This window comes from Bos taurus, chromosome 18 (assembly GCF_002263795.3).
Source record: "Bos taurus isolate L1 Dominette 01449 registration number 42190680 breed Hereford chromosome 18, ARS-UCD2.0, whole genome shotgun sequence".
In the NCBI taxonomy this organism is placed as follows: domain Eukaryota; kingdom Metazoa; phylum Chordata; class Mammalia; order Artiodactyla; family Bovidae; genus Bos; species Bos taurus.
In genome coordinates this window covers 47,784,183-47,797,904 of record NC_037345.1, presented here as the reverse complement: position 1 = coordinate 47,797,904, position 13,722 = coordinate 47,784,183, and the positions used below count along the sequence as shown (strand labels likewise).

At 48.0% G+C, this 13,722-nt stretch overlaps 1 protein-coding gene across 4 annotated transcripts in view; it reads right to left on the bottom strand.

Annotated features, from left to right (window-relative positions):
- Window positions 1–13,722, bottom strand: part of SIPA1L3 (signal induced proliferation associated 1 like 3) — a 253,122-nt gene that overhangs the window by 224,919 nt on the left and 14,481 nt on the right. The window contains exon 2 of one of the 4 annotated variants that reach the window (XM_024979038.2): window positions 10,716–11,057. The exons of the other annotated variants lie outside the window; for them this stretch is intronic. The gene's annotated coding sequence lies outside the window, so the exon portion shown is untranslated. The remainder of the gene's footprint in view (window positions 1–10,715; window positions 11,058–13,722) is intronic. 4 annotated transcript variants of the gene reach the window in all.

Genomic DNA, 13,722 nt, shown 5'->3' with positions numbered 1-13,722 from the left:
GGACTTGATCCCCTGTCCTGATTTATGCATGTAGGACACTGACATTTGGTTCCTGCTAGGCACAGACTCTGTCAACATCATGAGTTAACAGCTGTGGTCAGATAGCTCAACCAAGGTCAGACTCTGGGATGAGCTACCCGGCTCCCAACCCGGGCCCCAAGGAGCTGGGCGACAAGGATCAAGGGCTTTTCCTCCCTAGGCCTCAGTGTCCTCATCTGTGAAAGTGTAAGTAGTAACTACTTACACCCTCTGCTCACTCCACCTCCCTCATCGCCCCACTTCCACCTCTGCCATCTCTGCTTGTCACAGCAGCCAGAGGGAATGAGAGAGCAGACACACCCAGCTCACTCCCACCCCTGCCCTCGCTGCCCCTTCAGCTGGGAGAGCTCTCCCCCGGGTCTTACACAAGACTGTCACCTCCGTACCAGCCCAAGTTCAGCTGACGTGTCACCACCCTGGCGAGGCTTTCCCCCATGCACCCCAGTTATCTGGCCTCCCACAGCCCCCCTCCACCTTCCAGGTGTGTCCACTCACATTCTGCTTCCATGACTTCAGAGCATTATTCATCCTCACCTGAAAGGATATGATCACTCTGTTTACCACTTTATCACCTGTGTCCTTCAGCAAGAACGTTAACTCCCAGAGTATGGGCCTTCCCAGGCTCTGACCTCGGCACTTGGAACACATGAGGCTCCATATATATTTGCCAAATGAACAAGTCAGGGGCTGAAGGAATTAATGAATTCTGCACCACTCCACATCAAATCTTCTCTCCCCACCCAGTAGGAATAAATGTGTTTGTAATTTCCAGGAAGAAAGAAAACCCTAAGGTATCCAGTATGTAACTGATCACAAAGCATCCAAGTGATTTCAAGCATGCTAGTGCCCTAAAGAATTTATGACCCAGACAGCAGTGGCTGGGGTCAGAGCTCGCCCCTGGCCAGGCTACTAGAAGGGCTGGCCTTTCCAATGGAGAGGAGCCCTCTATTGTTCTTTTGTCTTAAGAATGGAGTTTCAGATCAGAAGAAATTCAAATGCTCAAAAACCTCTTGCCCCAAGCAGAAAGATTTAATCCCCTGGCACTGAATGATAACTCTCTAGAGGCTGTTGGTTTGGAAATACATAGCCAGGGCAGGAGAGGGCAAAAAAAAAAAAAGAAAATGTCAACAGTCTAGAGTCGACTCTCCCTGGTTACACTGACAGGCATACAGGGCTCCACCTGGTCAAAGGTAAGGTCCGAGGCAGCCATGCCTAAAAATGAGATGACTGAGCGCTGCTCATCTGTTTGTTCCCAAATCCAAGACAGACGTGGGCAGTAGCAGAGGCCAGTAAATAACACAAAACGCATGAACACAAAAACAAAGAAGGCTAGAATCACGGAAGGAAAAGCCAGCTGATTAGACACCAGGCCAGTTGTTCACTACTCATTTCTTACGTAAACAAAAGCTGAAGAGTCAGTACCCTCCGGATAGCTGAATAATAGATGAGAGAGGTTTATTCTCTAGAGGAATATTCCGGCTAATAAGTGAACAGGAGGGTTGAATTACAATGTCACAATTTTTGCACCCCTAAGTGAAAGCCTGGGTCTATATAACAGTCATTTACAGCGGTTAACTCTACAGAACACCATGGAAAGAGACATCAAGCTTTACAGACCCTGATGGATATACAAGGGCTTCCTTGGTGGCGCAGCGGGAAAGAATCCGTCTGCCGATACAGGAGACATGGGTTTGACTCCTGGGTCAGGAAGATCCCTGAGAGGAGGAAATGGCAACCCACTCCAGAAGGCTTGCCTGGGAAATCCCAGGGACAGAGAAGCCTGGTGGGCTATAGTCCACAGGGTCTCAAAAGACACATGACGCAGTGACTTAACAACAACAACGGATATACAAACACAGCAACACACAAGTGTGTGTGTGTGTGTGCGTGTGTGCATCTCAAATATGAATCTGCTCCAGTCTCAATCCTACTACTCATTCATTGGAAACACAGGGACAGAAGAGCTCATTAAATACCACCACACATATGCCAGACACAGAATGTACAAAATCTCAGGACAAATGACATGGCTTCTCTCAACAAATAAACTATTAAAAGAAAAAAAAAAAAAAAAAAACGTGTTGGGGAGGGAGAGCCCATAGATTAAAAGACACCTAATAGGCATGTGAACCAAATCCAACCATGGACCTTGTCGGGTCTTGACTGGAACAAATCAATTCTACAGAGATATTTATGAGAAGAGCCACTAACTGAACACTAGATGATGACATTCAATTATTGGTATTTATTTTAATCATGACAGTAATACTGTCATTATGTCCTTAAAGAATCCTTATCTTTTAGAGATCAATACTGAAATATTTAGCTTTAAAATAATCCAGTGGGAGAGGTCAGTGGCAGATATATATAAAACCAGAGCGGTTAATAAGAGCTGATGGTATTTATTTATTTATTTGGCTACGTCAGGTCTTAGCTGCCCAGGCTTAGTTGCTCCGAAGCATATGGGATCTTCCCAGCCCAAGGACTAAACCAGCGTCCCCTACATTGCAAGGTGGATTTTAAACCATTAGAGCACTGGAAAGGCCCCCTGATGCTATTTACTTTTTCAAAAGGTGTCTGGAGGTGAAAAATGTAGGGTGCTCTGAGAAGAAAATCAGTCTTGAATATTCATTGGAAGGACTGATGCTGAAGCTGAAACTCCAATACTTGGGCCACCTGATGCAAAGAACTGACTCATTGGAAAGACCTTGATGCTGAGAAAGACTGAGGCAGGAGAAAGGGATGACAGAGGATGAGATGGTTGGACAGCATCACCGACACGATGGACAAAAGTTTGAGCAAGCTCTGAGAGCTGGTGATGGACAGGGAAGCCTGGTGTGCTGCAGTCCACGGGGTCACAAAGAGTCAGACACGACTGAGCAACTGAACTGAGAAGAAAGAAAGATCACTTCCACTATCGAGTGCTAATGATCAAATCACATCTTCTTCCTGCTTGGATCCCTTCTGCGTCTCCATGTCACCCCAGGTAAAGCCAAAAGTCTTCACTGTGGCCCACAAGCCCCCTCAACCACCCCCCCCACCTCCACCGATCTGCCCCACCACCTCTCTCCTCTCATTTCCCACCACTGCCCTCCCTCATCAATCTCAAGCTCTGCTGATCACTCCCCAAAGCGCCTCAAGCAGGCTGGTAACTGTCTCGCTCCAGGGCCTTTCACTGGCCCTTATTTTGCCCCAAATGCTCTTCCCCCAGAGATCCACATGGCTCCCTCACTTGCCTCCTTCATCTCAGCTTCAATGTCATCTCATGAAGGAGGCCTTCCCTGGTGGTCTAGTGGTTAAGAGTGCCTACAAAGCAGGGTGCATGGGTTCAATCCCTGGTATGGTAAGATCTTATATGCCTCGAGGCAACTAAGCCTGTGAACCACAACTACTGAAGCCTCAAGCTCTACTGCTCCACAAGAAGCCACTGCAATGAGAAGCCCTCACGCGGCAAGGAAGAGTAGCCTGCGCTCACCACAACTAGAGAAAGCCCACGTGCAGCAGTGAAAATCCAGTGCAGCCAAAAATTAAATAAATGAATCCTTAAAAAACAAAAGAAAATAAAACAGCACCACATGCTACTCACCCTCATCCCATGCCTTCTCCTGCATTTCTTTTCACACCTGTTATCTCTTTCTGATTCACTATAAACTCCTTGTCTGTTGACTACCTTCCCTTTTATAAAAATAAGCTCCGTGAGGGTGGGGACTTCACTTGTTTTGTTCATTACTGGCTTCCCAGAATAGTGCCTGTGCAAAACAGATGCGCAATAAACATCTGTGTAACAAATCAAAGAATCAAAAGGGGCCTCATCTAGAGGCACCATCCTGGGGTCTGGCAACTCCTTTAAGAGCCACTTTTAGGGAACTTTTCAGAACAAGTAAAGTTGTTGGCAGCCTAATCCAATATTTAGTCTCCCCTTTTAACTCAGTAATAGAATCTGATTTTTAGCTAAGAACAAGGTCATGTGAAATACATTTTCTAGATTCCCGTATAACTGTGTATGTGACTAAATTCTGGGCAAGAGTCTGTAAGCAGAACATAGTGTGAAACTTCCATGAAGCAGAAGTGTCCATCTTCATCCCCTGCTGAGATATAATGGCTGGAGCTTAAGCAGCCATGTTGAACCATGAGGTGACGGTAAAAGGATGGTGGAGCTCGAAGGTGGACAGAGCCTGGGTTCTGGAATAGAGTGCAGCCTGGGCCTCCTTATCACTGGACTCCTTTATGTGAGAGAGAAATAAACTTCTACCTTGTTTAAGCCATTGTCAGTTTGTTTTATAAGCGGTTTTCTATTACCTACAGTTGAACCTAATCCTGCTACACCTGGGATCACAAAGCTATGGTACATGGGTGGAACAGGTATAGTCATATATCCACGCAAACATATAAAAACACCCATAATTTGAGAACTGTTCCAGGGAGAATCACTGTGAGCTGGAGTATACAAAGAGGCATCATGGAGTTGGGGAGAGAGTGGACAGAGGAGACAACAAAGGAAATAAAGACACGAGAATCATGAATGTTTCATTAGGTCTGGCTGCAGCCTCGAGATGAGTAACCAGACTACATAAAGAATGACTACAAGTCAATAAGAAAAAGAAGCAAAGAGGATGAACAGGCTATATCCAAAAGAAGAAACATAAATGAAAAGCATGTCTTACTAGTCCTCAGGGGAATACAAAATAAATCCATAATGAGATTTCATCTCACATCAGACTGGCAAAAATAAAAAAGCTTTATAAAACCAAGTGTGACAGGATACAGAACAACAGGAACTCTTACACATCCTTGGTGAGAACTTGAGAACAGTTTGATGATATTTGGCAAAATTAAAGATGCTCACATCCTACAGCCACCAATCTTGTGCCCATTACATACCTCAAAGAAATTCTTGTTCAGGCACCTTAGGAAATGTGTTCAACAACATTCACAGTAGCCCAAGAAGAGCAAAAACAAATCTGGACACTAATGATATATGCATTGCCAAAGAAATGACCAAAACAAACAGGTGGTATCTTTGGCCAGTGGAATATTACACAGCATTAAAAAATGAAATACCGCTATACCAAATGGTCTGGATTAATCACTATATTAAAAGAAAAAAACAAGTCCCAGAAGACTATGTATAGTTTGATATCATTGTAGACGTTCAAAAATAACTATTTCAAAACAAATAATGTTAAACAAAAAATTCAAGATGGTGGTCACAGCTGAGAGAGCAGCCTGGGAACTGGCTGCTGCTGCTGCTAAGTCGCTTCAGTTGTGTCCGACTCTGCGAGACCCCATAGACGGCAGCCCACCAGGCTCCCCTGTCCCCGGGATTCTCCAGGCAAGACCACTGGAGTGGGTTGCCATTTCCTTCTCCAATGCATGAAAGTGAAAAGTGAAAGTGAAGTCGCTTAGTCATGTTGACTCTTAGCGACCCCATGGACTGCAGCCTACCAGGCTCCTCCGTCCATGGGATTTTCCAGGCAAGAGTACTGGAGTGGGGTGCCACTGCCTTCTCCAGGGAAATACCATAGTTTCATATAAATTACTGGTAGGTAATGTCCTAGTTCTTGGGCAGGGAGTAGGCTAATGGCTATTCATTGTAATAAACATTTTGTACAGACCAAAAATACCACTGTATCATGCATCAAGGATTATGATTAATCCAATTCTGTGTGTCCAAAGGTCACCTTTAAAAAATGAAATGCCTATACAAAGAGGTGAAGAAGAACATACACCAAGTTACTGACAGATAAGACCAATAAGGCTCAGAGTAGGAGGGGAGGGATGGAGTAGTAAGTGGTTTCTATCTCTGTCACTTACACACTCATTTCAACAAGAAATGCTGGGTTAATCATAAACAAAGTAGAGCAGTATAGCACAGTGGTTCAGTGCACAGATTCTGGAGGCCAACCACCAGAGAGGGACGGCGTGTCGACTCTACTACTCCTTAGCCATAAGGCCTCCGGCAGGTTATTTCATTTCTCTGTACCTCTGTCTCTGTACCTGAAAAGGTGCATGATGCCAGTGCCTACTTCACAGGGCCACGAGGTAACATGAGCTGGTTCTTTAGTTCTTCTTCACAAACTAAACCCTTAATGAGATTGGCTATTACTATGATCATTATTCTAACTCCAAACTTCCACAAGGGAGACCAGAGCTAAGCAATTACCTGGTCCAGGCCACCAGATGATTCTGGTCAGTGTAAGCCCCAGATGTGTCCACTTCTCCAATCTTTGTAGCCTCTGTAAGAAGACCAGTGTCTTGCCCACTCCAGGTACCCACTATAAAGGGTTGATAAATGAACTCACGCTGCCTCAGTTTACCCACCACATCTTTGGCTGTCTGAACAGACCACTTGCAGATGCCTACCCATCATGTCCTTTCTCCTCACAGCTTCCTTACTGACCCTCTGTCTGAAGTGGCAATAAGCACAGCTTAAAAACTGCACTTCCGAGACTTCCTTTTGACAAAGGGTGATCTTGTCACAAGGTTCTAGCCAAAGAGGGGAAGCAGAAGTCTGCTAAGGATTTCAGGGAAGGCTTTGGTTTCCTAACAAAGGTGTTACTTCTTTTTCTTAGAGCTTTGCTTCTTTCTGCCTGTAACAAGGATGTGAGGCTGGAGATGGGGCAGCCTTCTTATATGTATGAGGCTAAGGGCAGCAATGCAGATAAACAAGAGACTGGGGCCCTGCAAACAGCAACACCACCTGGCCCTGATGACCTGTGCACCTTTCCTTCTGGGAGAAAATGAAGGCTGTGGTGGCCCCTCAATAGACCACACCTTCCAGAACTCAAGTCTTCTGTCTGCCTTCTGACATGAAATCTGGGCTGCCACTGGGCCAGTTCTAGACCTATGCCTTGACTTAGGAAGCTCTGGGCTGCTGTGTTCTAAGTCCAGCTACTGGATGGCAAGATCCATGTGGAAGGAGTGGTTCTGAGACTACAGAGAGGGGGCCAGGTGTCTCCAAGGTGCCACGTGAGTTGTTGTTGCTGAGTAGGCTCAGTTGTGTCTGACCCTTTGCAACCTCATGGACTGTAGCCCACCAGGCTTCTCTGTCCATAGGATTTCCCAGGCAGGAATGCTGGTGTGGGTTGCTATTACCTTCTCCAGGGGATCTTTCCAACCCAGGGATCGAACCAGTGTCTCCTGCATTGCAGGGGGATTCTTTACTGCTGAAACACCAGAGAAGCCCTTGTGAGTACAACCATCTTAAGCCCCATCCGTCTTCTGACTCTAGCCACATAAGAGACCCCAATTAAAACCAGCAGAAGAGCCATCCAGATGAGCCTCAGTCAATCAGAGATTGGTAAGAAATAATAAACTTCTATCCCCTTAAGGCATAAGTTCTGGGATGGCTGGTTATGTAGCAGAGAACTGAAACAGAACTCTTAAATGGGTACACGACTGCACAAGTTTCAGGAAGCCAAATATACTCCTTTGCTGAAGTACCACCTTAAAAGGAAACTTGCCAATAGATCACAACTCTAATAAGATCTCTTGCATGTTCTGATTTCCAATGAAGATCATTAATAAAAAAAAAGAACTTTCTCTGTCTCTTATTTGGTAATAATTACTCATTAAGCACAACTAATCTGTATAGAGGATGAGGAATCTATTAATCATTTTTCTAAGTAAAAAGCATTTAAAGTAGATGGCTCAACATTGTGCTGGACTTGGTGAGAACCCTCCAAAAATACATCTCCTATCTGGGCAAGATGCCTCATTAAACTAATGCTACTTCCTATTCATTCTCAAAGGCTTAGAGCTTAACCAGGTGGGATGGCTTAGCCACAAAGTGGCTAAGCAGGTGGGATGTCTGCAATCTAATTTTAAAAAGTTGTCAGTAAAAATAATACGGAGGGAGAAGAAAAAAAACAAAACTAGAAACAAAAGGAATGCACATCAGTAACAGCCGGGGCAAATAAACTCTGGTACACCCACCCCTCCATGTGTTACAGAGACATTAACAAGAGCAAATTTGAGCATAACCTGAGGACTTGGGCCTCCATTTCCACACAGTGCTGCCATGTAAGAAAAGCAACCTGCAGGAAAATGAGGACAATATTATCCCTTATAGGGTAATATTTCCCCCTATAGGATTATATAGGAGAAGGCAATGGCACCCCACTCCAGTACTCTTGCCTGGAAAATCCCATGGATGGAGGAGCCTGGAAGGCTGCAGTCCATGGGGTCGCTGTGGGTCGGACACGACTGAGCGACTTCACTTTCACTTTCCACTTTCATGCATTGGAGAAGGAAATGGCAACCCACTCCAGTGTTCTTGCCTGGAGAATCCCAGGGATGGGGGAGCCTGGTGGGCTGCTGTCTATGGGGTCGCACAGAGTCGGACACGACTGAAGTGACTTAGCAGCAGCAGCATAGGATCATATAACCATGGAGAAACATGTGGAAAGATACATACAGTGCTTGATTGTTCCCATGGGTGAAGGACTGTGAGAGAATGCTGGCATGGGGATGCAGTAGAGAGGAACTCCCCAAAAAAGGGACTGGAGACATTTTTAAATGACTTGAAAAAAAATTGTAAAAATAATTATCCCCATTAAGTGAGTTCTCTCAATCCACTAGACACAGTGCTAACTAACTAGGTCACTCCATTGCACTTTAAACTGCTCACTTAATGCAGGTGCTATTAATTATTCCCATTTTCCAGATAGGGAAACTGAGGCCCAGAGAAGCCAAGTGCTGTGGCCGAGAACTTGGGCAGTGCTGGGAGCACTATTATGCAAGAGGGTCAATTCCAAAACCCACTGCACTTGGAGCTCAGAGGACAGAGTTAGAGTTTACAGGAGCAGCAACTCTGACACTTTGCACATTCTTAAAATAGCGGTAGGCCCCTAGGTGTGAAGATGTGTGTGAAGGCTGCGCACACCTCAGGCTCTCCATGCTGTTGGCAGAAACCCAAGAGGGCCACTGACCTCGCTCTGTGGAGCCCGGGGAAGCCCAGCCTGGGATATTTTTACAGAATCAATTGCTGACACCGGGAGCCAGGAGACAGATGTGGCGGTGTCAGCTCTTACACGGTCAGACTCGTGGAGCTCACCATTTAATTAAAGCCTGTTCAGCCCCAGAACAAGAATGATTGCCTGTTAAAGCCGGGGAGACCGATAAACTCTGCCTGGCCAGTTCATTCTTATTTCCAAAGTATTCCCTGACCCCTCTACTACTGCAGGAACACTCAAGAGGGCCTGATAATAGAGTCAGCTTTCCATATATATGGGAAGGTTGGGGGGGCGGGTATGTGTGTGGGGGTGTGTGGGTGGTGTCTTCAACAAAGCCTTCCTCACCTGAGCTAAACTGCACACATCCTCTGAGCTCATGAGAAGCAAGGTCAGGGTCAAGGCCATCTGTTCCATGCCACATACACACATGGCATTGTCAGGGCCCAGGCTGCACAGGCTGGAGGGGCTGACGGACAGACAGGAAGCCAGAGGGCTGGATGCTGCAGGGAGGCCTGAGGACCCTGGGTGACCAAGGAGAGGGTGTGTGCACACCACCGCCCCACCCTCAGCCCCGGGTTTGAGGATATGTCAACATTCTCCTCAAAACCCAGGTAGGAACAGCCAACCTTCCTCAGACATGATCCTAAATCCACTCATAAAACAATGTATCGCACACCTACCACTTGCCAGGGATGATTCCAGAAGTACCTGTGCTTTCCTGGGGCCTACAGTAGGGGAGGAGACTTCCCTGGTGGCTCAGGGGATAAAGAGTCCGCCTGCCAATGCAGGAGAAAACCGGGTTCGATCCCTGGGTCAGCAAGACTATCTGGAGAAGGAAAGAGCAGCCCACTCCAGTATTCGTGCCTGGGAAATCCCATGGACAGAGGAGCCTGGCGGGCTACAGTCCACGGGGTCGCAAAGAGTCAGACACAACTTAGTGACTAAACAACAACGGTAGGGGAAGTGGGAGAATAAACATGTCAGTGGTCATGCTATGAAGAAAACGAACGCAGAGTAAAGGGCTAGAGTGCGATGGAGAAGGTGCTACTTAGGGAGGAGAGAGGCCTCACTGAGAAGGTGACATGTGAGCAGAGCGCCAAGGGGGTTGGGAGCTTTGGGGATGCTGGGGAAATGCTACAGGTAGAGGGAACAGCCAGGGCAAAAGCCCTGAGGGAGGAAGGGCAGGAGGCAGCTAGCAGCAGCTGAGAAGTCAGAGATAAAGTCAGACAGGGAATCCGGGGGGCTAGGGGTTGGGGTGGGGGTAGGGAGAGCTGACACTGACCACCACTCTGTGCCCAGGCTGTGAGCGCCCAGGCTGTGAGCAATGATTCGTTGGGAAGGTGAGTGGGTACTGCTCCTATTTACCACCTCATCAGATGAGGAAACTGAGCCTCAGAGACGGAAAGGAACTCGCCTGAGACCACACAGCTTCATCTGGACCAGGCTAGGATGCCCCACTGGTACAGAAGTTGGCATCCCCCTGGGAGTTCAGCATTCACCCATGCCTTCTCCGAGGAGAAATCTCCTCCATTTCCTTCACACTCCCTCAACACTCCGCCCACCCTTTCTTCACAGTTAGCAGCAGACAGGTAAACATTTCATGGGAGTGGAGAGGGAAAAAAAAAAAAGAAAACAAAACCACCAGTCTCATGCCCGAAAAGAAGGAAACACGCTGTTCACTTTCTCTGCAAGTCCCTACCAAACTTAACCGACACCGCTCACCTGAAAGACGACCGGAGCCCGGCCGGGATCACAAAGTCTGCAGGTGAAGCGGAGGGGAGCTCCAGGCTCTCGAATGCCGTCCTGGGTCCGGGCCGGGCCAAGGCCACCTGCCTGCCCGCGCTCGCGGCCGCCCTCGCCCTCCCGTGGTGGGCGGTGCCTCCCGCGCCCGCGGTGGGTGTCTGGAATGCGGAAGCGGGAACCTGCCGTGCCAGCTCCTCACAGCGACTTATTCAGCAACAGCCGCAGCAAAGACCCGCCGGCCACCGGAGTTCCCCCGACAGCAGGTGGTCTCGCGAACAGGCAGGCGCGCGTCCCCAAGGCGGGCTGTTCTGCCAGCGGTCCCTTCGGGGGAGGGAAATAAAAGGATTCCTTACTCATCAGACACGTGGTCTGAGGAGCCTGAATGGGCTTGAGTGAAAGTTCAAGGTAACAAAGGCGGCTGGCCGGTGACCTCGGATCCAGGAACGCTCCACCTGTTCGCTGACCGATCCAGGGCTGGATCGGCGCCCACGGCCTCCCCTGCTGGCTTCATTCACAACCGCACGATCCAAAGACGGGCTTCTTTTCGCTGGGCGGACGGGGAGCCGGCTCGCCGAAGCAGCGCGGCTTAATGATTAAGCGCGGCCACCGGACTCCTCCGGCCAGCCTGGGAAGCACCGAGGAGCGGGTGTGCCCAACAATAACAGCCCCAGAACGCCCCCCTCCTCACTCTGCACTTCACGTGATGTGAATTATCTCCCCCCTCCCCCAGCCTTCACAGCCGTCCTAAGTAAGCACGATTAGCATTCCTACTTTACATATGAGAAAGTTCAAGAACAGAGATGTCACAGGAGAAAGGTCACACAGCAAGAAAGTGGTGGCGCAGAGTTAAGCCAAGAAGAGCAACTCTTGGGTTTCCAGTTGTTAACCTTGGCACTGGACCTCCTCAAGAGGAAAGACAGGTGCCCCACCCTCAACTGGGCTTCAGGTTCCTCAATGGTAAAATGGGGTGAGTGTGAAGAGTCAGGGCTTACAGAGAGCATTTAGCCCTAAGGCACAAAACGCTCAATAACCACCAGCTGCAGTCATCACATGCTGCCCCCAGATTCAATCAGGTTCAAAACAGGAGGTTATTACAGTCACCGAGTTTAAATTCTGGGCAGCTGAAGGGAAAACTAAAGAAGGATGGCTTACTGCCCTTGTTTTCATCCACAAAAGAAATATATAACCCATCTACTCCGGACATAGTGGTTTCAACAAAAAACACACAGACCCTGCCCTCAAGGAGCTTATTTGTTTAGTTGCTAAGTTGAGTTTGACTCTACAGTCCGATGGACTGCAGTCCACCAGGCTCCTCTGTGGGATTTTTCCAGGCAAGAATACTGGTGTGGGTTGCCATTTCCTTCTCCAGGGGATCTTCCCGACCCAGGGATCGAACCCCCATCTCCTGTGACTCCTGCATTGGCAGGCAGATTCTTTACCACTGAGCCACCAGGGAAGTCAACTGAACTGTGAATCAGTTCAGTTCAGTTGCTCAGTCATGTCTGACTCTTTACGATCCCATGAACTGCAGCACGCCAGGCCTCCCTATCCATCACCAACTGCCAGAGTCCACCCAAACCCATGTCCATTGAGTCGGTGATGCCATCCAACCATCTCATCCTCTGTTGCCCCCTTCTCCTTCCGCCCTCAATCTTTCCCAGCATCAGGGTCTTCTCAAATGAGTCAGCTCTTCGAGTCAGGTGGCCAAAGTATTGGAGTTTCAGCTTCAACATCAGTCCTTCCAATGAACTCCCAGGACTGATCTCCTTTAGGATGGACTGGTTGGATCTCCTTGCAGTCCAAGGGACTCACAAGAGTCTTCTCCAACACCACAATTCAAAGGCATCAATTCTTCAGTGCTCAGCTTTCTTTATAGTCCAACTCTCACATCCATACATGACTACTGGAAAAAGCATAGCCTTGACTAGACGGACCTTTGTTGACAAAGTAATGTCTCTGCTTTTTAATATGCTGTCTAGGTTGGTCATAACTTTTCTTCCAAGGAGTAAGCCAGCCCTGTGAATAAACTGGCACAAATATTCAAAGAACAGCAGATATACTGAGTGCTCACTGTGGGCCAGGGGCTGCAGTGCTCAAAATGCTTTGGGTGCTTGAATGCAATTCTCCCATCAACCTCACAGGGAAGGTGACAGGGCACAGACTTTGTAAGAATGACACAGCCCGAGGACACGACATAAACTGATTAGAACCAACTAAGTCCAAGATGGTGGACAAGTCAGCTTCCACTAGACCCTGAGCCTCAGTATATGCTCACTGAAACACAGGCATAAGACAAATGACACTCACAGGTACCGTGACAGTTTTGAGGCCAATCATCAAAGACCACAAACTGGGCAGCGGCCCAATTCCTGGAAATCTCGCCCCCTTCCCCAAAATAGTTGGAATAATCTCCCCACTCATTAGCCTATGAAATGACTCAGCCTATGAAAACTAACCACACGGTATTTCAAGGCCACTCTCCCCTTCTGAGATGGCCCACACTCTGTCTGTGGAGTGTATTTCTCTCTAAATAAATCAACTTCTTAGCCATCACTTTGTCTTTCACTGAATCCTTTCTGCAAGGAGACATCAAGAACCTGAGCTTTATTAAGCCCTGAGACCAGGTGTGGGATCTCAGTTAAAAGACCGTGGATTCAAGTCCCCATCTGGCTTCTGGCTGGGTTCGAGTCTGGGCTCACCGATTCAAATCTCAATCTGAGTTACATGGTTTCATTACCACCTTAAAGATATGGAAACCAAGGTACTGCAAGGCTAGTGGCTTGCCCAAGGTCACATGGGAGCCCGAGACGGACCCAGGACTTGTGCCCAAGTGGGGTGTGGCTCCACATCCCGCTTTTCGTTCCTCAGTCCCTTGGCAGATCTACAGGGCAACAGCTTTATGCTGGGTCCATAAACAGCAGCAACGGGCACCCACAGGAAATGTCAGTCTGCAAAATGAATGGTCACTTTCATGTGTTGTTGGGAG